At 38.1% G+C, this 23,615-nt stretch overlaps 1 long non-coding RNA gene across 1 annotated transcript in view; it reads right to left on the reverse strand.

Annotated features, from left to right (window-relative positions):
- The window catches only part of LOC129657559 (uncharacterized), a 79,008-nt gene extending 56,249 nt beyond the window's left edge, over positions 1–22,759 (reverse strand). Inside the window, exons 1-2 of the long non-coding RNA XR_008716799.1 lie at positions 21,541–22,759; positions 16,409–16,525 (exon numbers count right to left, since the gene is read on the reverse strand). This is a non-coding gene — a long non-coding RNA (uncharacterized LOC129657559). The remainder of the gene's footprint in view (positions 1–16,408; positions 16,526–21,540) is intronic.
- Between the last annotated feature and the right edge of the window lie 856 nt (positions 22,760–23,615).

The raw sequence follows: 23,615 nt of genomic DNA on the forward strand, positions 1-23,615 counted from the left end.
TCTACAAAATCAATCAATGTGATATACCATATTAACAAATTGAATATTAAAAATCATATAATCAACTCAATAGATTCAGAAAAAGCTTTAAATCAAGTTCAATATGCATTTATGAAAAAAGACTTTCAACAAAGTGAGTATACAGGGAACATATCTCAACATAATAAAGTCCATATATGACAAACCTACAGCCAACATCTTACTCAATTTTGAAAAGGTGAAAGCGCTTCTTCTAAAATCAGAAACAAGTCAATGATGCTCACTCTCACTATTTTTATTCAACATAGTTTTGGAAATTCTAGCCTCAGCCATCAGACAAGAAGAAGAAATAAAAGCTATCCAAATTGAAAGGTAAGAGGTTAAACTGTCATTATATGCAAATGGCATGATACTATATATAGAAAATACTAAAGACATCATCAGAAAGTTACTGGAACCTATCAATGAATCCAGTACAAATGCAGAATGCAAAATAATATAGAAATCTGTCATGTCTCTATACACTAATAAACTATAAGGAAATCAAGGAAATAATCCTCTTTATAATTGCATCAAAAAAAGTAGAATTCCTAGGAATTAAGACGGAAACTAAAGAGAGAAAAGACTTGTACTAGGAAAACGCTAAGGCATCGAAGAAAAACTGAAGATGACACAAGCAAACACACTGTGCTCACTGATTGGAAGGGTGAAATATTGTTAACTGACCATACTACCAAAGGCAATGTACCGATTCAGTGCAATTCCTATTAAAATAGCAATGGTATTTTCACAAAACTAGAACAAATAATTCTGAAATTTGTTTGGAATGGAAACACAAAAGACCCTGAATAGACAAACAATCCTGAGAAAGAAGAATGAAGCGGAGAGTATCATGATTCAGGATTTCAAACTATCTACAAAGCTCATTTTCTGTTGTTGTTTAGTCACTAAGTCATGTCCAACTCTTTGTGACCCCAGCAGCTGCAGCACACACCAGGCCTCTCTGTCCTTCACTATCTCCCAGAGTATGCTCAAACTTGTGTTCATTGAGTCAGTGATGCTATCCAACCATCTAATTCTCTGTCACGCCCTTTTCCTCCTGCCCTCAGTCTTTCCCAGCATCAGGGGCTTTTCCAATAAGTCAACTCTTCACATCAAGTGGCCAAAGTATAAAGTTACAAAGCTACAGTGCTCACAGCAGTAGGACACTGCTGCTAAGTCGCTTCAGTCATGTCCGACTCTTCGCGACCCCAGAGACGGCAGCCCACCAGGCTCCCCCGCCCCTGGGATTCTCCAGGCAAGAACACTCGAGTGAGTTGCCACTTCCTTCTCCAATGCATGGAAGTGAAAAGTGAAAAGGAAGTCACTCAGTCGTGTCCGACTCTTCACGACCCCATGGACTGCAGCCTACCAGGCTCCTCTGTCCATGGGATCTCCCAGGCAAGAGTACTGGAGTGGGGTGCCATTGCCTTCTCCAAGTATGACACTGGAACACACACAAAAGACACATAGACCAGTGGAACAGAAGAGATAGCCCAGAAATGAACCCACATTTAATTGCTTCTCAGCCTTTTGGAAAGATCAAGTGAACACACATTTATATGATCAATAATCTATAACAAAGGAAGAACATGGAACGGGAATACAACAGCCTCTTCAATATATGGTGTAGGGAAAACTGGATAGCTACATGCCAAAATCTCAAACTTTATACTTTCTCACACTTTATATAAAAACCAAATGGATTGAATATTTAAGTATAAGACCTAAAACCACAAGAATCCTAGAAGAAAACATAGGTAGTGGCTACTTTCAAAGAAGACAATAAATATTCAGTGCTGCCAAGGATGTGGAGAAGGGGAAATTCTAGTGTATTGTAGTCGGGGATATGATTGTTGTAGCCACTATGGAAAACAGTATGTCTGTCCCTGAAAAAAACTAAGAATAGAACCTTCATGTGATTCAGCAAATTCACTCCTGAGTATCCAAAGAAAACAAAAAACACTAACTAGAAAAGATATGTGGATTGCTATGTTCATTGTAGCTTTATTTACAATAGACAAGACATGGAAGCAACCAAATGCCCATCAACAGATGAGTGGATAAAAAAGATGTATGTGATGGAATATTACCCAGGTATAAAAAGGATGCAAACTTGCCATTGTGACAACATGGATGAACTCAGCAAGTATATTGCTAAGTTAAATAAGTCATAAAGATAAAACACTATATGATTTCCCTTACATGTGGAATCTAAAAAACAAAAATATAACAAAATAGAAATAGATATAAAGAACAAACAGATGGTTGTCAAAGAGGAGAGGGGAGAAATGGGTAAGGCAGATTATACAAAGTTCCAGTTGCAAAATAAATAAGTCGCTGGTATGAAATGTACAGTGTGGGGAATACAGTCAATAAAATTATAATATATTTGTATAGTGATATCTAAAGATCAAATTGCCAACATCCGCTGGATCATCAAAAAGCAAGAGAGTTCCAGAAAAACATCTATTTCTGTTTTATTGACTATGCCAAAGCCTTTGACTGTGTGGAGCACAATAAACTGTGGAAAATTCTGAAAGAGATGGGAATACCAGACCACCTGACCTGCCTCTTGAGAAATCTGTATGCAGGTCAGGAAGCAACAGTTAGAACTGGATATGGAACAACAGACTGGTTCCAAATAGGAAAAGGAGTACATCAAGGCCGTATATTGTCACCCTGCTTATTTAACTTATATGCAGAGTACATCATGAGAAATGCTAGGCTGGAAGAAGCGCAAGCTGGAATCAAGATTGCTGGGAGAAAAGTCAATAACCTCAGATATGCAGATGACACCACCCTTATGCCAGAAAGTGAAGAGGAACTCAAAAGCCTCTTGATGAAAGTGAAAGTGGAGAGTGAAAAAGTTGGCTTAAAGCTCAACATTCAGAAGACGAAGATCATGGCATCTGGTCCCATCACTTCATGGGAAATAGGTGGGGACACAGTGGAAACAATGTCAGACTTTATTTTGGGGGACTCCAAAATCACTGCAGATGGTGACTGTAGCCATGAAATTAAAAGACGCTTACTCCTTGGAAGAAAAGTTATGACCAACCTAGATAGCATATTGAAAAGCAGAGACATTACTTTGCCAACAAAGGTTCGTCTAGTCAAGGCTATGGTTTTTCCAGTGGTCATGTATGGATGTGAGAGTTGGACTGTGAAGAAGGCTGAGCGCCGAAGAATTGATGCTTTTGGACTGTGGTGTTGGAGAAGACTCTTGAGAGTTCCTTGGACTGCAAGGAGATCCAACCAGTCCATTCTGAAGGAGATCAGCCCTGGGATTTCTTTGGAGGGAATGATGCTAAAGCTGAAACTGCAGTACTTTGGCCACCTCATGTAAAGAGTTGACTCATTGGAAAAGACTCTGAATCTGGGAGGGATTGGCGGCAGGAGGAGAAGGGGATGACAGAGGATGAGATGGCTGGATGGCATCACTGACTCGATGGACGTGAGTCTGGGTGAACTCCGGGAGTTGGTGATGGGCAGGGAGGCCTGGCGTGCTGCGATTCATGGGGTCGCAAAGAGTCGGACACGACTGAGCAAGTGAACTGAACTGAACTAGACCAATTGCGGTGATCATTGTGTATTGTACGGAAATACTGAATCACTATGGAACTAACAAAGCATAGTAAGTCAGTTGTACTCAACAAACTAACTCACAGGAAGAGGTCGGATTTGTGTTTACCAGAAGCAGGGTGGATTGGATGAAGGTGGTCAAAAGGTACAAAGTTTCAGTTATAAGAAAAATAAGTACAAAGAATGGTATGTACATGATTAATATAATAAACACTGCTGGGTGTTTTATGTGAAAGTTAAGAGTGTAAATCCTTACCATTTTCATCAGATGCAAAATTTTCCTTTTTCTTTGATTTTGTACCTTTATGTTCACTAATTTATTGTCATCACTTCATGATGTATGTAAGTCAAATCCTTATGCTGTATACCTTAAATTTCTTTTTTCAGTCATAGAGCAATAAAGAGAAACAAGGAAATACTTGAAATGTCCTCAAGGATCTTATCATCTTATAATCATCATCTTGTTACAGAAATAAGAATACAAAAAAAAAAAAAAAAAGGTTAATTCCAAATTTTCCCTAACAAGCCCAGGTTTCTCTCCTAAACTTCAGGCCCAGAGCTCCAACTGCTTGCTGGATAAGTATCTGCATTTGCATGCTCCATGAACATCTCAAACTCAACATGTCCAGGTTATTATCTTATCTACTTTCACCTTAATACCCACATGCTCTATGAACATCTCAAACTCAACACATCTAGCTTATCATCTTTACCTACTTTCACCTCAATACCTGCTCTTCCTCCTCCTGGGGTTTGTATCTTAGAAAATGACTCCACCATCCACTCTGTTATCCAAGTGAGAAATTTGAGCACTGTGCTTAACTTTTTCCTCTTCCTATCCCTTGAATATCAACCTTCAATTCCATTCATCTCACCTGCATAAGATCTTTTGATATTTGCTTCTAAAGTCTCTTCACTTCCTTTATATTGCTACTATCCCAGTTCAGGACCTCATCACCTATTGCTTGGATTACAACTGCCATTCAGTCTGCCTACTTTTATGCTTTACTCCTCCCCTATTTAATTGATACATGATATCTTAAAATATTTATTTGGCTGACAAATTGATTTCAATATATTTAATTATATTGGTGAACAGATAAAATAGTTTTATTCAAAAACTCTTTATAACTAAAATTTTTCAGAACTGCAGTAGGGACTTACTTCCTACCTGCTAGGATGGTGATAATAACAAGCAATAAATTTCAGGAACAGTAAGTGCTGGTGAGGATTTGGAGAAATTGAAGCCCTTGTATGTTGCTAGTAGGAATGTAAAATGGCACAGCCACTGTGGAAAACAGTTTGGCAGTTCCTCAAAACACTAAACACAGAATTATCATGTGTCTTAGCAATCTTTCTCTTAGATGTATACCTAGAAAAATGAAAACATGTACTCAAAAAAAAAAATCCGCCTCATTTACTGTGCTAAAACCTATGACTGTGTGGATCACAACAAACTGGAAAATTCTTCAAGAGATGGGAATACCAGACCACCTTACCTGTCTCCTTGCCTGAGAAACCTGCATGCAGGTCAAGAAACAACAGTTAGAATCAGGCCTGGAACAGTGGGCTGGTTCCAAATCGGGAAAGGAGTACGTCAAGGCTGTATATTGTCACTCTGCTTATTTAACTCATATGCAGGGTGCACCATGGGAAATGCTGTACTGGATAACTCACAACCTGGAATCAAGATTGCTCAGAGAAATACCAACAATCTCAGATATGCAGATGATACCACTCTAATGGCAGAAAGTGAAAAGGAACTAAAGAGCCTCTTGATGAGGGTGAAAAAGGAGAGTGAAAAAGCTGGCTTGAAACTCAACATTTAAAAAACTAAGCTCATGGCATCCAGTCCCATCACTTCATGGCAAATCGATGGGGAAAAAGTGGAAACAGTGACAGATTTTCTTTTCTGGGGCTCCAGAATCACTGTGGATTGGTGACTGCGGTCATGAAATTAAGACACTTGCTCCTTGGAAGAAAAGCTATGACAAACCTAGACAGCATGTTAAAAAGCAGAGATATCACTTTGCCCACAAAGGTCCGTATAGTGAAAACTATGGTTTTTCCAATATTCATGTAAGGATGAGACAGCTGGACCATAAAGAAGGCTGAGCAATGAAGAGCTGATGCTGGAGTTGTGCTGGAGAATACTCTTGAGAGTCCCTTGGACTGCAAGGAGATCAAATCAATCAATCCTGAAAGAAATCATCCCTGAATATTCATTGGAAGGACTGATGCTAAAGCTGAAGCTCCAATAATTTGGCCACCTGATGCGAAGGGCTGACTCCTTGGAAAAGACTCTGATGCTGGGAAAGATTGAGGGCAGGAAGGGGATGACAGAGGATGAGATGGTTGGATGACATCACCAATTCAATGGACATGAGTTTGAGCAAACTCTGGGAGATACTGAAACAGAGGAAAGAGTGGTAGGCTGCAGCCCATGGGGTTGCAAAGAGTTGGACCTGACTTAGCGACTCAGCAACAACTCAAACAGATATTTATATACAAATGTTCATCACAACATTAATCATAATAGCTAAAATGTGGGAACAGTTCAAGTGTCCATCAACAGATGCATGATAAACACAATGTAGTATATACATAAAATGGACTAAGCTTCAGATGTATAAAAGGAATGAAGTTCTGATATGTGCTATAACACTAATGAAAGTTGAAAACATTATGCTAAGTGATAGTAGCCAGATACAAAAAGTCAAATGTGTGATTCCACTTACATAAAATAATAGAACAGACAAGATTAATAGACACAGAAAGTAGGTTAGAGATTGCCAGGGGCTGGAGTGACAAGCAATAGGGAGGTTTTGTTTAGTGGGTACACAGTTTCTGTCTGGACTGATGGCAGTTTTGGAAACAGTAGTGGCAATGGTTACATAACACTGTTAATGTAATTAATGCCACTAAAGTGACAATGATTGAAATGGCAAATTTTGTTAATTCTTTACCATAATACAATTTTAAAAATAACATATTCATGTAATATTAGAGCAAAAATTCCTTTATAAGGTTATTTGAAACTAAAAATCTCATTAGTAGAATTATTCTTTGCACATATTTCTATGCTGTACTCACGTTCTTAGCTGTATCTGTTTTAACACTGAATGTTATTTTTCTAATTCATTGAAATATTTGTTATAAAAGTATCTTCTTTAAAGTTGAATGTTGTGGTTAACACATTTGGATTTTACACATTTAATTGACTCTTCCCTGTAGTCTTTAATGTTTTCATTGAGAAAGTACTCTTTACAGTGCCTGATAGGCCCAGACCAATGTTGAATTTCGCATATGGAAGTTGGAGGTAATTCAGCTTAAGTTTTTGCACAGATACTATCATTTTGCCATGCTAAAGAGAGCATTTCTTTGATACATATTTTTGCAAAAAATAATTTTGGCCCAAAACTTGCCTCTATGATCTTTTTGAATGTTTTACCAAACTTACATGTTGAAAACCATAAACCTCCATTTCCTTCCATCTTGATTTTTGGAATATAAATTTGGTCGTTTAACAATAGAAGCTCCGTTAAAAGATTCTTCCCACAAATAGAAATACTGCAAAAAATGTGAAACTTCAGAATGAAATATTATATACCAGTTGAGTCCTCATTATGTCCATTCTTCTCATGCCTTTTCAGGAATAAAATGAAGGACTTCCCTCTTTCTAAGTCCACCTCCTCCCCCAATAATTGTGATTTGCTAAAAACATCTTCTGGTTGCTCCATTTTTAAAAATACTTGCATTTAAAGTTCCCAATTTATTTTAAACAAAATGCAACAAAAGTCAAAGAAATTATCTCCAAAATGTTTAGAACCACTGTAAATCAATGAGATTGATCTACCAGGAGTCCTTCAAAGACTCAGTCATTTCTAAGACCCAATTAGTAATGAGCAGCAGAGAGAAAAAAAATGTTAAGTTCTGCCATGCTAAAAAAGCTTTATGTATCCTACATCATCAACATCATAAAAATTTAGAATAACTCTGAATATAGAAAAATATATCTAATTAGTAGAATGATACAGCTTTTTAGCTACAGCTATAAAATGTGCACGCACTAGAAGTAATCCAAGTAAATTCAGCTCCATAAGTTTCTTGAGTATGAAAACAATAATTACAGCTCATGTCTATGTTTCACTAAAACTTGTATTTATTATCCAAAGTTGCATTTATTTTTAAATTAAATTTGCAAAATTTAACAGTTACAATCCTATCAATCAAATGAACACCCAAAAGGTTTGCTTTAAATCCATGAATTATAATTTTTAAAGGACCAATGTTAGAGTTAACTAATTTTCTATTTCAGGCATTTGATAATACTAATACAAAACCAGCATCATGTGAAATTCTCTTCTGTTAATGGAACAAATAGTTGTCACTTTACTTTTCACATGTGTATTACAAAACCCAGAATTTAGAACAGACTCAGACATAGAAAACCAACCTATGGTTACCAAAGGGGAAGAGAAGGGAGGGATAAATTAGGAGTTTGAAATTAGCAGATATAAAATACTGTATATAAACTAGATAAACAACAGGTTCTACTTGTTAGCACAGGGAACTATATTCAGTATCATGTAATAAACCATAATGGAAATGAATATGAAAAAGAATATACTTATGTTTATGTGTAACTGACTCATTTCACTGCACACTTGAAACTAACAACATTGCAAATCAACTGTACAATTTGAAAAAAAAACAGAATTGAAGAGAACAGATCAGTCATTTGATTGAATGAAAGTTATATTCACAGAGTGATAAACGTTCTGTATCCACACATATTAGATTGCTGTAGTTAGTTTTCTTATAAATACTAAGTTTTGAAATAGATGATTTTTCAGGGATTTTTGTCTTCTAGTTTTCAATTGATTAGTGCTATCATTTTGTTCATTCTGCTCATCAAAATCAACTTAAGAGATAATATTCAATACTTAATTTTTCATTAAATATGTACTTTTGATTTTTTTGTACCCATGGCTGCTGAAAGGGTTTATTGCTAAATAAAACACTATTAAATAATAAAGTCAAATGATGATAGATTTATGACATACAATAAATGACAAAATTAAGAGAAACATAGAGGTACAGGGAGCACTAACTTGGTCTAGCTGTTCAGTAAAGGACCCTGCCATGATTTCCTTGCAAAAACTAAGATCTCTCAGCTGCGGGCCTGGTTGATGCCTCCCTTCCTTCAGGTGTCAGCCTAAATGTCACTTCCACCGGAAGAGGACAGACTTCTCCTTCTGAAACCTGAGTCTGGACGAGGAGTTCTTTTGGTTGGCTCTCATTGCTTCCTGTGCTTCCCACTCATACTACTTTCTGCCCCCTGTTATAATCACCTGTTTTCCTCTCTGATTCCCTTATTCAACTACAATGGTCAAGAGGCTAGGCACATTTTTTTTTTTTTTCAATTGGAGTTTAGTTTCTTTACAATGTTGTGTTAGTTTCTACTGTACGGCAAAGGAAATGAAATATATGTGTACATATATCCTCTCTTTTTGGATTTCTTTCCCTTTTAGGTCACCACAGAGCACAGATAGAGTTCCCTGTGCTATACAGTAGGTTCTCCCTAGTTATCTATTTTATTTATGGTATCAATAGTCTACATATGTGGATCTCAATCTCCCAGTTCTTCCCACTCGTCTCCCTTCCCCCCTTGGTATCCACGTGTTTGTCCTCCACATCTGTGTCTCCATTTCTGCTTTATGAATAAGACTGCCTATACAATAAAAAGGAATGAAGTTGGGTCATTTGTGGAGACGTGAATGGACCTAGAGTCTGTCATACAGCATGAAGTCAGTCAGAAAGGGAAAAACAAGTAACTTATATAAACATATATATATGGAATCCAAAAAAACTGATATAGGCACATATCTTATTTATCATTGTATTACTAACATCAGATGCCGTACACTCAGTTTGCCCTTAAAATGTTATTGAAATACATAAATAACAATTAAATGCAATACATAACCAGGGAAAAATTGGTAGAGTAGCAGTAACTGCCCAGCCAGAGTTCAAAAGAGATAACATCCTTGCTCTAGATCCCAAGACACTCAAATAGGAAGAATCAAGGTCAGGATCAAAAATTAAGTTAATCCTAAATCTTGGATTCTAGTCTAAGGGACATTTACTTTATCTTGTAGGCATTGAAAAGCCATTGAAAATTCATGAGCCAGGATGTATCACAATACAGATAAATGGATTAGTTTTGCTAAAGAACAAACTTGGGGAATCTCAAGCTCAACATTTTCAGCTTCCTTGATTTAGACCCAAAGCTGGGCCTGTTTTTTAGAACCACAATCACAAGCCCACATAATCAAAATAAAACAGATGACTAATTTCTGGGGCTACTTCAGATATTCCTGGGAAGATGAAGCATATCAAGTAGTCTCAAAAAATACAATGCATACAATGTTAGTATTTCAGTAACTCAGAAGGGAATTCAAATGCTTCCATTAATGGGAGTTTAATCTACCTCTTTTTGGCAGTGTTATCAGGCTATTTTCTCAAATATAAATAGAAAACTTTCACTATATAGGTTTACACAGGATGTTCTCATCTATTTGCTCTTTTATCCTTAAGGCTAAGTTCCTCTGTCAGAAACACCTCTTGCCAGTTGAATGGGAGTGAGTGTAGAAATACAGTCTGTCTCTCTTGTCTATCAATCTCAGTCTCTCTCACACACACACAACCTGGAGCCGAACATCATGCCTCAGTAGGAATTACTGACTTAGCACAAACCTGTCACCAGCCGCGTTGCTGAATACAGTTCTCTAGTGATGACTGCCCCACTCCCCAGTGCCTTCAGCTCACTTGGCTGCCCTTCATTTTGAACTGAAGCACCCCTTAAAACAATCCAGAAAGGCTCTTTCTCCGTTAACTCAAGCAACATGGTCTCAATCTGGTTGGTTGCCCATATGGATCTATCTTTCTAGTCATAATGCAAAGTACATGTGGCACATCTGTGCTGGCTAAGCACCAATGAACCTGATGATCTGGATGGACTTCACTTTGTCAATCTGAATGGCAAAGGAGATAAAAACAGCAAATTTCACAGTTCAGCAGTAAAATAATAGTAACCTGTTATTTAGCTGACGTGGCCAACAATTCTGTCTTGAAAATATGCATCTGACAATTTTCCTTTACTTCCAGGGATTTTCACCTTCCAGGGACGCAACCCATAATTTTTCTCAACCAGAGACATAGCTGACAATTTTGTCTTCCACAGTTTAGATTGACAATTTGTTCATGAAGAAACAAAGCTGACAGTTTTGTACCCATCAGTCACTATCCAAATTCGTCATAGCTAAGATAACGTAACTTAGCTATTTTCCTACTTTTAAGACAGCAACCTTTCCTGCAAACTTTATTTTTGCTATATTTCAATTAAAAAAAAGAATCCTAAAAAGTTTGCTTTTGACAACAGAAACAAATAATCCCTCATAGCCTGCCTGCACATGTACCTTGCTTTCACCACCAGTTCCCTATTTCTGTTAGGAACTTGGATGATGGTTTATTTTAATGCAAAAGATGCGTGGATCACATTACAGGAATGTTTTAATTTATTACTGCAGAATCACCAGGAAAGCCTAATCTGTTTCGAGTGGAATAAAAACATTTAGGCACTGAGAATATTTCTTTAGCCATGAAAACTTAAAATCTACATCAGTTATAGCTAGGAAATTTTTAATAAAAATCCAATTATATACACTCTTACATTTTGCCCATCAAATTCCCAAAATAACACACCTATCAGTTCTCAGGAGTTCAGGAGACTGGACTCCGAACAGCGCATCTTCGGTTCTGATGGGCTCAACCTTCCCCACTCAAGCCCAATGCATCGATGTCACTGCTCATTGTTTTCCTCTTGCTGTGTTTTTAGTCCCAGACTAAGGGAGATGGAGGGAGCATAAGGAGGGCAAAACTAAGCCTTTTCCTGATAGAAAGAATAACACAGTTCTCTTGTATCATGTACTCATGCGACTTCGACCTTTTTCTGCACATGGAGATTCTACATGGGAAACCATACAAATCATACAAATATTAGCAGATCAAAATAAGTCCAATATGCAGTAGTGAAGACACATTAGGCACTGCCCAGACAACTGATAATTTTTTTTTCTTTTTGGCAGGTGGGTTAAATTCTAATAGCCATAATGCCTATGTCCTGTCTCTTTAAGAAATCTGTTTGATCCAAAGCACTTCATTAGTCATTTTCCAATTGTAGCACGCACAAGAGAGCCAGAGGCCCTTAAGAATACAGCCTTCGTAGCAGGGCTTCTGACAAAGCTCCTCCATTACACTCCTGTACCCTCTCTGGCTCACTCCTTAACCCATGGTTCCTGCTCTCCTTCCTAGGGGCGAGTTTTGTTTTCAGGGAGCAAGTGTGATTATTATGAACAAAGGAAATGAAGGGTTTCTAGCCTCTGCTTTTTCTCTGAGCATCTTCAGATGAAGACAGCTGCTCAGCATCTGTGGGAAATGGTTTTATTACATGAATGGGGGGCGGGCACTGATTCAGTCCAAAGGACAGGGGACGTCAGAATTACAGAGAGCTGCATTAGTGCTCTTGCTGTCATGGCCTGGGAAAGAATGGTGAGGCATCTCACTCTGGGGCCACATGAAGGCAGTGAAGGAGACCACAATTACTTGCTGAAGATCCTCTCACCAGGGCTGTAATTGGGCACCCCATGCTACCCAGTTTTAGCCTTAAGGATGAACAGCCAGCCCGCCATTGAGTATACAGAAAACATCCTGGAGCTAAAGGATGACTTTTGAGTCGATTTCTCATAATGTAATCAATAAAATGCATCTTCACAATCCACCAAATTCTCTAGACATAACTAGGAAATATGAATGATGCTTTGCATTAGGCTCTTAGATTGCCACAAAAGAGCAAATGGAATTCTGAGCTTACCACTTATGAAAACCTACAGACAAGAAAAAAATCTTACCTGCACTCCCCAACTGGCACATCCTTCCAAGACAGCTCTCAAACTGCCTTTAATTTTGGAGAAGTGGTGTCTCGTCGTGTCAAATCTGTGTTTCCTTGAAAACCTACCCTGATTTTGTTTTAAATGTAGGCCCTGAGAAACACTCAGGGGTGTAAAGTACACTGCATTGTAGCTATTGCCAGTTACAGCTTGGGGAAACAAAGCCCCACAATTCCATGCTTGCGTTTTTTCTCACCTCTTCTGATGAGATCCCAAACCCTAATTCTAAATTTCTTTTTATTTTTTGGTGTTTCCTCCCAGCATTTTATTATGAAAAATTTCAAATCTAAATTGTTTAAGTGCTTACTAAGAAAACCTGAATCCCAGACCAAAAGACTACTGAAAAACACTTAATGAGTCAGAAAGTGTGATTTGTTTCCTCTTCAAAACTATGAGCATGAAAAAATAATTTAGATCACAGAGTCAAGCACATGGACTTTCCCTAGAAACAGCAAAACCATATTCCCTTGCTGGAGAAAGGGGTTTTTATCACTCCTTTCTTCCTCTCCAGTCACAGCTAAATTGACCAGCAGTGGATACCTGTTAAAAGGGAACCAAGATGTAAGCTGAGCAGAGTGAACCAGATTCCCTCTCGAGAACTTGAATTGTGAGACACAAGGGCTCTGATAATACGATCATAGGGGCAAGAATTATAAGAAAGGTCATGTTCAGTTGGATTGGGGCTGCCATATTGGGCCATGTGATAAAATCATTTAGGTTTGGGAAGAGATGTTCAGAAGCAGGTATAAAAAGAACTTGAAGAAATAAATGTGGCTAATCACAGAAATTAAATCTCACAGGAAGTATCTTATTTCTTGAATTTCCAGTTCTAGTTTCTGTATTACCTTGCTCTATGTCATTTGCTATTCTTAAAAGTTCACATTCTTCTCTAGCTTTCATGGGTTTTTATTCCTCATAAGCAATAAACTTAAAAAAAAATAGGGCTATATTTTTGGCAACTAAGGCTGCCAATTCACGTGTAAGGTCAAATAGCTTACTGATTAAGAAAGAAAATATTATACAAGAGAGAGGTAAGGAAAGGCATTTCTTAGCATAATGGGTACTTCCATTTTTAATGCACTAGGGAACATACAGAAGTCTTCAGTCATATTTCCAACCCTCCATCACCATTTCCCTGGAGAAGGCAATGGTAACCCTCTCCAGTATTTCTGCCTGGAGAATCCCATGGACAAAGGAGCCTGGCAGGTTACAGTCCATGGGGTAGTACAGAGTCGGACACGACTGAGCGACTAAACAACAGCAATCACCATTTCCAGGCAGTTTGATGTTGTGTAGCTTCTAGACCATAGAAATCATGTATTTGTGTCTATATCTAAGGTTCTTGGGATAATATTGTCATAGTTAATTTTGCTATCTGGAGCTACTAGGTCTATTCCTGTGATCTCAACAAAGCTTTTGAGAAAAAGAATTTTTTAAACAATATTACTCAGTTCATTTTCTCAACCTTTGAAAATTCCACAAAGATGGCATGACTTCTCAAAAATTTACCAATTCATACTGTCATAGGTCATATTAAGATAAGTGACATTAGAAGAAATTTTGGGCTTAGACAGTCTGAAAAAACAAGATGAAATATTATCAAGTTTTAAGAAATACTAGTTTTACATTTTTCTGTCCTACTTCCACCTACTGATACATAAAAACCTGTGTCATTTCCTTTGCAACAACCACAGTCTGCTGGTGAACCACTCTTCTCTGCATGAGCCCACTACTCTCCTGGGGCTTGGGATGTCCTCTTTCACTTTTTCTTATCAGGACAGCCTGCTTGTTTCATTTCTTCCTTCCCTGTACACCTCTTACATTTCCCCCCTTGATGTTTCTCCATCTTTTCTCACTTGTGCCTCACTTGATTAACATCCTCCATATCCCAAAATGTCCAGGAAAAAGAACTAGATTAAGAGACTGAAGACACATGTACCAGTCCCAGCTCTGCCGTCCATTAGGTGTGAAATTGTAATCCTTAGTTTTTCATCCATATAATGATGAAAAGTTCAAACAGCTGACCTCCAAGAGCCTTCCTAGTTGTCAAGTTCTGTAACTTTCTGTTCTTTTCTTCCTGTGGAAAAGACTTTCAAAAACATTTCCATCATTACTATGTCTTTGTATCGCCACCACTAAGCGGTGTTGAGTGCTTGGAGGATGTCTAATTGAGTGAGGTTATAAACAAAACAAAAAGACAACCCAAAGAATGGGAGAAAATGTCTGCAAACAATGCAACCAATAGGAATTAATCTCCAAAATTTACAAATAGCTCATGCAGCTCAATATATTAAAAAAAAAAAAAAAAAGCCTCAATCAAAAAATAGGCACAAGACCTAAATAGACATTGTTCCAAAGAAGACAAACAGGTGGCCAAGCAGCACATGGAAAGATGTTCAACATCACTAATTATTAGAAAAATGCAAATCAAAACCACAATGAGATATCACCTCACAACAGTCAGAGTGGCCATCATCAAAATGTCTACAAAAAATAAATGCTGGAGAGGGCATGGAAAAAAGGGAATTCTCCTATGCTGTTGGTAAGATTGTAAATTGGTATAACCACTATACAGAACAATATGGAGGTTCCTTAAAAACCTAAAAATAGAGCTACCATATGATCCAGCAATCCCACTCCTGGCATATATCCAGAGAAAAACATGGTTTGAAAGGATACAAGCACCCCGAGACATGGAAGTAAACTAAATGTCCACCAACAGATGCACGGAGAAAGATGTGGTACTTATACACAATGGAATATTACTCAGTCATTAAAAAGAATGAAGTAATGCCATTTGCAGGATCATGGGTGGATCTGGAGATGATCATACTAAGTGATAAAAGTTAAGAGAAAGACAAATATATGATACTACTTATATGCAGAATCTACAAAGAATGATACAAATGAATTTATTTATAAAATGAGACTTAGAGAATGAACTTATGGTTAGTGGGGGAAAGGATGGAGGTGAGGGACAGGAGTTTGAGATTGACATATACATACTGCTATATTTCAAATAGACAGCCAACAAGGATCTACTGCATAGCACAGGGAACTCTGCTCAATACTCTTTCATAAGCGAAATGGGAAAAAAATTTGATAAAGAATAGATATATGTATTTGCAGTACTATAACTGAATCACTTTGCTATACATCTGAAACTAACACTATTGCTAATCAACCATACTCCAATATAAAATAAAAATTTTTTTAATAAAAAATTTTATCTTATCAATAAAACATGTAAATCAAAACTGTCAATAAGGGGAAATCATGAAAGAACCACCTAAAATAGGACAGCATTACTCTAAGGAGTGAAGAGATTATGCAAAAGATGTTCACTCTTCTATATTGGATAGCTTTCTACCTGTTCAAGTTCACATTCAAAATGAATTAGCCCTGTCTCCTAAGCCTCCAACCACTCATCATCAGAAGCCACCTCTTACAAAATCTAAAATAAGTCAAGTATATGCTGAGATGAGTATCAGTGAAATCATTACTTGAAAGGCAACAATCATGTGCCCTACAATCATGTAAGTGGCTGGAAGGTGACAAGCCAGATAATTAAAGAAAAATGGGGTTATGCTGAGGTCAGCATCAAAAGGCACTCCTTTTCCCCAAAATAAAAACTTTTTTTCCTTGAATATAAAAGATAACACATTTACTGTAGAAAGTTAAATGACATAGAAGAGAAAAAGTAAGAAGGTTAAATGTCTCCTCAAACCTGCTAGGTTGCTATAACAAAATACCACAGACAGGGTAATTTAAACAACAGAAATTTATATTCTCACCATTATGGAGACTAGTAGAAGCCCAAGATCAAGGAGAGCAGGACGAGTACTGGTAAGAGTAGTCTTCCTGGCTTGCAGACAGCTGCCTTCTAGCTATGTCCTCACATGGCCTCTCCTCTGTGCATGCAAAGAGAGCATTCTGGTGTCTCTTCTTATAAGAACACCAAGAGTTAGGTGTCGGGTTAGGGGTCCCACCCTAATCACCTCATTAAACTTTAATTATCTCCTTGAGGGCTCTGTGGAGAAGGAAATGGCAACCCACTCCAGTATTCTTGCCTGGAGAATCCTGTGGATGGAGGAGCCTGGCGGGCTGCTGTCCATAGGGTCGCACAGAGTCGGACATGACTGAAGCGACTTAGCATGCACGCATGCATTGGAGAAGGAAATGGCAGCCCACTCCAGTGTTCTTGCCTGGAGAATACTGTGGACGGAGGAGTCTGGTGGGCTGCTGCCCATGGGGTCGCACAGAGTCGGACAAGACTGAAGCAACTCAGCAGCAGCAGCAGTGAGGAGTCTGTCACCAAACAGTCACATTGGGAGTTGGGTTTCAACATAGGAATTTTGGGAGAGACAATTCCATCCATAATATCCCCCATAAAAGCTTTAATTCACACTACTAAACATAAACCTATATGATCATTTTATGGTTTACCTAATATTCCCTTTTATGGATGTACTATCATTTAAACAATCACATATTTATAGTTTCTAACTTTTGTGAGCCTATTAAAAATGCTGCGATGAAAAGACAGGTATATGTCTGTGCATGTACATTTGCACTCTTTTCCAATAATCTCCCTGGGATGAATTCCAGGTAAGAGTCACTCTGTAGGAAATAAGGCTTAGAGAATTGGCAGTAAAGATGCTGCTGTTCTAGATGCTGCTATTGCTGTGAGTAATAATGTCTTTTTGTCTCTGACCTGGGCATCCAAGAACTGTGACAGCCTAGCTTGTTGGTTTTGCCAGTAAGGTAGAATCTCAGGTGCTCCCCAACTCGTGACACATTTCCTCCACTATTTAGGATAGTGTTCATTACCTTTTGCCAATTATCCACCTCAAACCTCATCAGGCTCAGAGGTTTTAAAACATAGAAACTTAAAAACTATTTGTAATTTTTATAGGTTTATTGATCTTTACTATGGCTTTTTTGGGGGGTAAATACCCATTTTCTATTACGTGTCTTTTTTTTGTATAAAATTGAAAGCATTACTTGTATATTAAGAATATTGGCATTTTCCTTTTTGCCCCTTTTCCAGCATTCAGCACGTCAAAATGAGGATGTGGTGGGTCATCTTTTGGTGCAAAATTCCAGATTTCTTTGGGTCTTCCAGTTGAAGCCATCCATGATCAACTGTGCTGACAACACAGAAGCCAAAAGTCTGTGTATCATCTCTGTGAAGGGGATCAAGGGACGACAGAATAGACTTCCTGCTGCTGGTGTGGGTGACATGGTGGTGGCCACAGTCAAGAAATGCAAACCAGAGCTCAGAAAGAAGGTACCTCCAGCAGTGGTAATTCGACAATGAAAATCATACTGCAGGAAAGATGGTGTGTTTCTTTATTTTGAAGATAATACAGATAAAAGCAAGATGGAAGGTTCTGCCATCATGGGGCCAGTTAAAGGAATGTGAAACAGGACTGCATCCAATGCTGACATCATTGCATGATTCTTTGGTGTATTTACAAAAAAAATAAAAATTATTTGCTCCCACCACCAAAAAAAAGAATGTTGACATTTTGTTAGGTTCAAAGATACTATTTTATAATATCTAAGTGTAAGTTGTATTTTTTTGTAAAGTCCAATCTAAAAATCTTTTTGCATTATGGGTTTTTGTCTTGGCTTCAAAATAAGTTTACATTAACTTGTGCCTTTGCAGAAAGTCAGGTGGACCACAGATTAGCAGGAAGAGTATGACACACACGCACATACACACACTTTCGGATTTCTTTACCCAATTTGCTAAAACGAGGTGGCTGCACAAAGCTCAGGCAAATGCTTCAAACCTCAATGTGGCTTCCTCTGCCCACATCCCAGAATGTTAGTGGCAGGGGGCATAGAGCCAAGTGACACTGTCCTGTACATGGTGGGGCTTCACCGTGCTATTCCACAAACCTTTTATACTTGGAACTTACATCCCTTTTTCATCATAGGAGTTACACAAACAATTCCTGGGCTTAATTCCATTTAGGAGACTGTTTATCAAACCAGCTCTCTTGCAAAAATATTTGTCTATACCTCTGTCCCTTTCAACCCCCACCCCCTTTTTCTTTTGCAGAATTAAGCTATTTATACACTTTTATCTCTTCAGAAAAATTTAGATTCATTTTTCAAACTCCCTCATCTCACTTTTTGCCCCTCATGCCACTAGTATTTTATCTATGATTGCATTAAATACACTATTCAGGGAGAAATGACATCTGAACATATTACACATGGCTATACATTGTCTTCAAAAATTTTCATTCCCCTTATATTTTTCCTTCATGTTATCTCATATTTTTTGGTAACTTTGATCTTTTTAATGTTGATTATTTTATTAGAGCAAGAAAAATAGATAAAAGGTACCCAAATTGGAAACAAGAAGTAAAATTGTCATTACTTGAAGATGACAAGATACTACGTATAGGAATACCTAAAGACTCCACCAAGAAACTGTTGGTGAAGTGAAGTGAAGTCGCTCAGTCGTGTCCAACTCTTTTCAACCCCACGGACTGTAGCCTGCCAGGCTCCTCTGTCCATGGGATTTTCCAGGCAATAGTACTGGAGTGGGTTGCCATTTCCTTCTCCAGGGGATCTTCTCGACCCAGGGATCAAACCCGGGTCTCCCACATTGTAGGCATTTACTTTCTTTACTGTCTTTCTTTACTGTCTTTCTTTACTGCCTGAGCCACCAGGGAAGTCCTCAAGAAGACTCCACCAAGAAACTGTTGGTACTAATATATAAATTCAATAAACTTGCAGAATACAAAAATTAATATATATGTAATATTAACATTGTTGTTAATATTAATTATTAGAATAATAATATTATCAATCCATATCAAAATTCCAATGGAATTTTTCACAGAAATAGAATAAATAACCGTTAAATGTGCATGAAACCACAAAAGACTCAAAGAGTCAAGGCAATCTTGAGAAAGAGGATAAAGCTGCAGGCATTACATTGCCTGATTTCAATGTATGTTACAAACTTAGAGTAATCGAAACTGTGGTATTGGCATACAGACAGACACGTAGATCAATAGAAAAGAATAGAAATCCCAGAAACAAACCCACATATATGGTCAATAAATTTACAACAAAGGAACTAAGAATAGACAATGGGGAAAGGCTGTGTATGTCACTTCACTCGTGCCCCAGTCTTCATGATCCTCTGGATTGTAGCCCACCAGGATCCTCTGTCCTTGGGTTTCTCAGGCAAAATACTGGAATGGGCTGCCATGCCCTCTTACACAGGATCTTCCTGCCCCAGAGATTGAACCCAAGTCTCCTGCATCTCCTGCATTGCAGGTGAATTCTTTACCTGCTGAGTCCCCGGGGAAGCCCCTTCTCAAAAAATGGTGCTAGGAAAACTGGACAGCCACAAGCAAAAGAATGAAACTGTACTACTAACTTACACCATATACAAAAATCAACTGAGAATGGGTTAAAACTTCAACATAAGACCTAAATCCACAAAACTCCTAGAAGAAAACATAGGCAATAAACCCCTGGACATCAGTCTTGTTTGTGGTTTTTGGCACCAAAGCTGTTTAAGGTAGCCAGATAAAATAAGAGATCAAAAACATTGTTATTAATTTAAGGAACAGGTAACTCTTTAAGTATTTTCCATACAGTATTTTAAACATACCAATACTAAAAAAAATTTTTTTTTCCTGAAATTCATGTGTAACTGGGCATCCTACATTTTTATTTGCTAAATTTGGCAAGGCTAGATGCACTGCATGGATCATGCCAAATAATATTGATAACAGCATTATTGTATTATTTCTGGTTTTACTAGGAATGATGCTATAGTGTTTCTCTAAGTACCCCAGGGGTACTGATCGTAATATCGTAAGTTCAACAGGGACAGAAATCACTTGTAAGTTTGTAAACTCAATCCCAACCCAGTGCTTCACATATGTGTTTAATACATACTGACTGGATAAATGATATAGATAGATTTCGTTATGCTAGTTAGCCAAGTTTAATAAAGACAAAAGCATACAGCTTAGGTTTTTATTATTTTGTAAAACTATGTAGGGATGCTTCACTCAAGTTGCAAACTAGATGTGCATACATAAGCAGATGTGAAATAACACAAAAGAACTCAACAGCAATGAAGAGATTAGGTTCTAGAGTCATACCGTCTGGGTTCATACATCACCCCCAATTTTTACTGACTGCCTGATTCTGGGCAAGATTCCTCCTAGCCTTAGATAGCACATTGATAAATGAGAACAATGATAACATCTACCTGAGAGTTAATAAGGATAAACCTGGTAAAGTCATAGTAAATAATTAGCACAGTGCCTGGCATGGAGATTTTAATAAATGCTACCCACTAATAAAAGTTATTATAGCTACTCTCTTTGAACACTCAGCAAGGGCTAAGTACTCTCCTAAACATTTAAAAAGTTATTTTCAGTTTAAACAATAAAATAGCAGCCTTCCCCTTTGAATCCATTCTCTGAAGTAAGAAAAACAAAGGAAGTGATTTAAGTTTTTCAGATGTCTCTAAACCGGTAATAAGAGAAGACTTACATGACGGAAAACAATGATTCTCAAATTGTGTTCCTGGGACCAGCAGCACCAGTATTACCACATGTATTAGATTTCAATTGCCTCTGTTAACAAGCACCATAAATTTAATAATTAAAATAACACAAATGAGGGACTTTCCTGGTGGTCCAGTCAGGACTTCCCACTCCCCATGCAGGGGGGCCCCGGTTCCATCCCTGGTCAGGGAACTAGACCCCACATGCTGCAACTAAGGGTTTCATGCCAAATAAAGATCTAGCAGGCTGCAACTAAAAAAAAAGAAAAAAGGAAAAATTCCACATGCCACAACTAAGACCCAGTGCAGCCAAAGAAGTAAATAAATGTTTAAAAAATAAATAATACAAAGTATTATCTGTATGTCAGATACCTGGACCCGGCGTGGCTCAGCTGGTTCTCTGCTTGGAGTCTTCGTGAGGCCAGAATCAAGCTGTCATCAGGGCTGCACTTCTTCTAGAAGCTCTAAGGATGAATCCACTTTTAGATTTATTCAGGTTGTATGGAGAAGGAAATGGCAACCCACTCCAGTACTCTTGTCTCCGGGAATTCCAAGGACAGAGAACATGGCGGGCTACAGTCCATGGGATTGCAGAGTCGGACACGATTCTGCGACTAACTTTTCACTTTTCAATCAGTTCAGTTCCTTGTCGGACTAAGGCCCCTGTTTTCTTGAGCTGTCTGGGCTTTCTGTTTCTAGAAGCCAACATCGACCTTGCCTTATAGCCTCCTCCTCCATCTTTGAAACTAGCAAGGGCATGGTGAAGGTTTCTCTGCACGGGCCTCGCCTTCCACTTTTAAGAGCTCATGTGATTACACTGGACCCACTCAGAAACTACAGGACAACCTGCAGTCAGTTGATTAGTAACACCTGAATTCTCTCAGCAAAATCCCTTCACAGAGGTTCCTAGTCTGGAATTTGATTGAGTCATGAGAGTATGGGATTGAGTGAGACAGCTTTAGAATTCTTCTTTATACCTTGAAACTTTCTGAAATTCAAAAATTCTCTGGCCTCAGCCAATGGTTTGCTGAATCAGGAACTCAGAATGGGGCCCAGAAATCTGTGTTTTAACAAGTCTGTCTGCTGATTCTAATTCATGCACACCTACGTTCAAGAACAACCGTGACAAGTATTAGGGTTAAAGTACATGGTTTGATTTCAAAACTTAAAGCAAACCAGTTCTCAGTTTTAAAGTGAATCTCTAGAAGGAACTTATTTTAATAAATTTTTTATAATGTCAATACAGTGACTACATTAATTACATCAGCTATTACTGATTCCAGTTATTTTCAATGTTGATAAGGCAATTTATTTTAACTTCTTAAAGTTGAAATATAGTTGATTGACAATGTTGTGTTAAGTTTAGATGTATAGCAAAGTGATTCAGTTTTACATATATATGTGTCAACTTCATTTTTAATGGATACAAATGAAATTTTTATTTCCCTAAGCAAGTTTTTTGAATGTATCTTCATGAAAAAGAATCGAGTTTGAGAGGAAAAGTTCTCAATTACAGAGGATAATGTGGAATTTCGAACAACTGAGGAATTCCATACAGGAACTTGGAAACCCCTTCAACTTTGGATAGTCAGGGGGATCTAAGAAGTATGTTGCAGGCCTCATTCATCTCTTACTAATTATCTGCCTCCTTGATTTGCAATTTTTTCATTTCTTTTGACTTCTTCTGAAGTCTCAACTCTAACTCTCAAATGAAATGAGATTGGTGCAGGGAAGTGGGGTAGTAGGGAGAGGAGAGGAGAGAAGACAGGAGCTGGCTCCAGAGGATGAGTTTCTGAGTTTCTCAATGGGCCAAATTGTGTGTACCTAGGAGCAGTAGTGTGAGTCGCTCAGTCATGTCCGACTCTGTGACCCCACGGACTGCAGCCCACCAGGCTCCTCTGTCCGTGGGATTCTCCAGGCCAGAATATGGAGTGGATTGCCGTTCACTTCTCCAGAGGATCTTCCTGACCCAGGGATCAAACCCGGGCCCCCTGCATTACAGGCACATTCTTTATCTTTTGAGCTACAGGGAAGAACTATGTGTGTAAATACAGTTGGAAAATATAGGTTGGAGGGGAATTATTTCCTCACTAAAATATGCTAAACAAACCCTTATATCTTATATAACTATATTATTAATAAATGCTCTAGCCTGTCATATAATACACGTTGGTTCAGTGGTTTAGTCATGTCTGACTCTTTGCAAGCCCATGGACTGGAGCATACCAGATTTTCCTGTCCTTCACTATCTCCTGGAGTTTGCTCAAACTCTGGTCCATTGAGTCGGTGATGCTATCTAACCATCTCATCCTCTGTCCCACTCCAGTACTCTTGCCTGGAAAATCCCATGGACCGAGGAGCCTGGTGGGCTGTGGTGCATGGGGTTGCTACCAGTCCGGCATGACTGAGCAACTTCACTTTCACTTTTCACTTTCCTGCATTGGAGA

The sequence above is a fragment of the Bubalus kerabau genome, chromosome 7, assembly GCF_029407905.1.
Source record: "Bubalus kerabau isolate K-KA32 ecotype Philippines breed swamp buffalo chromosome 7, PCC_UOA_SB_1v2, whole genome shotgun sequence".
Taxonomy (NCBI): Eukaryota; Metazoa; Chordata; class Mammalia; order Artiodactyla; family Bovidae; genus Bubalus; species Bubalus kerabau.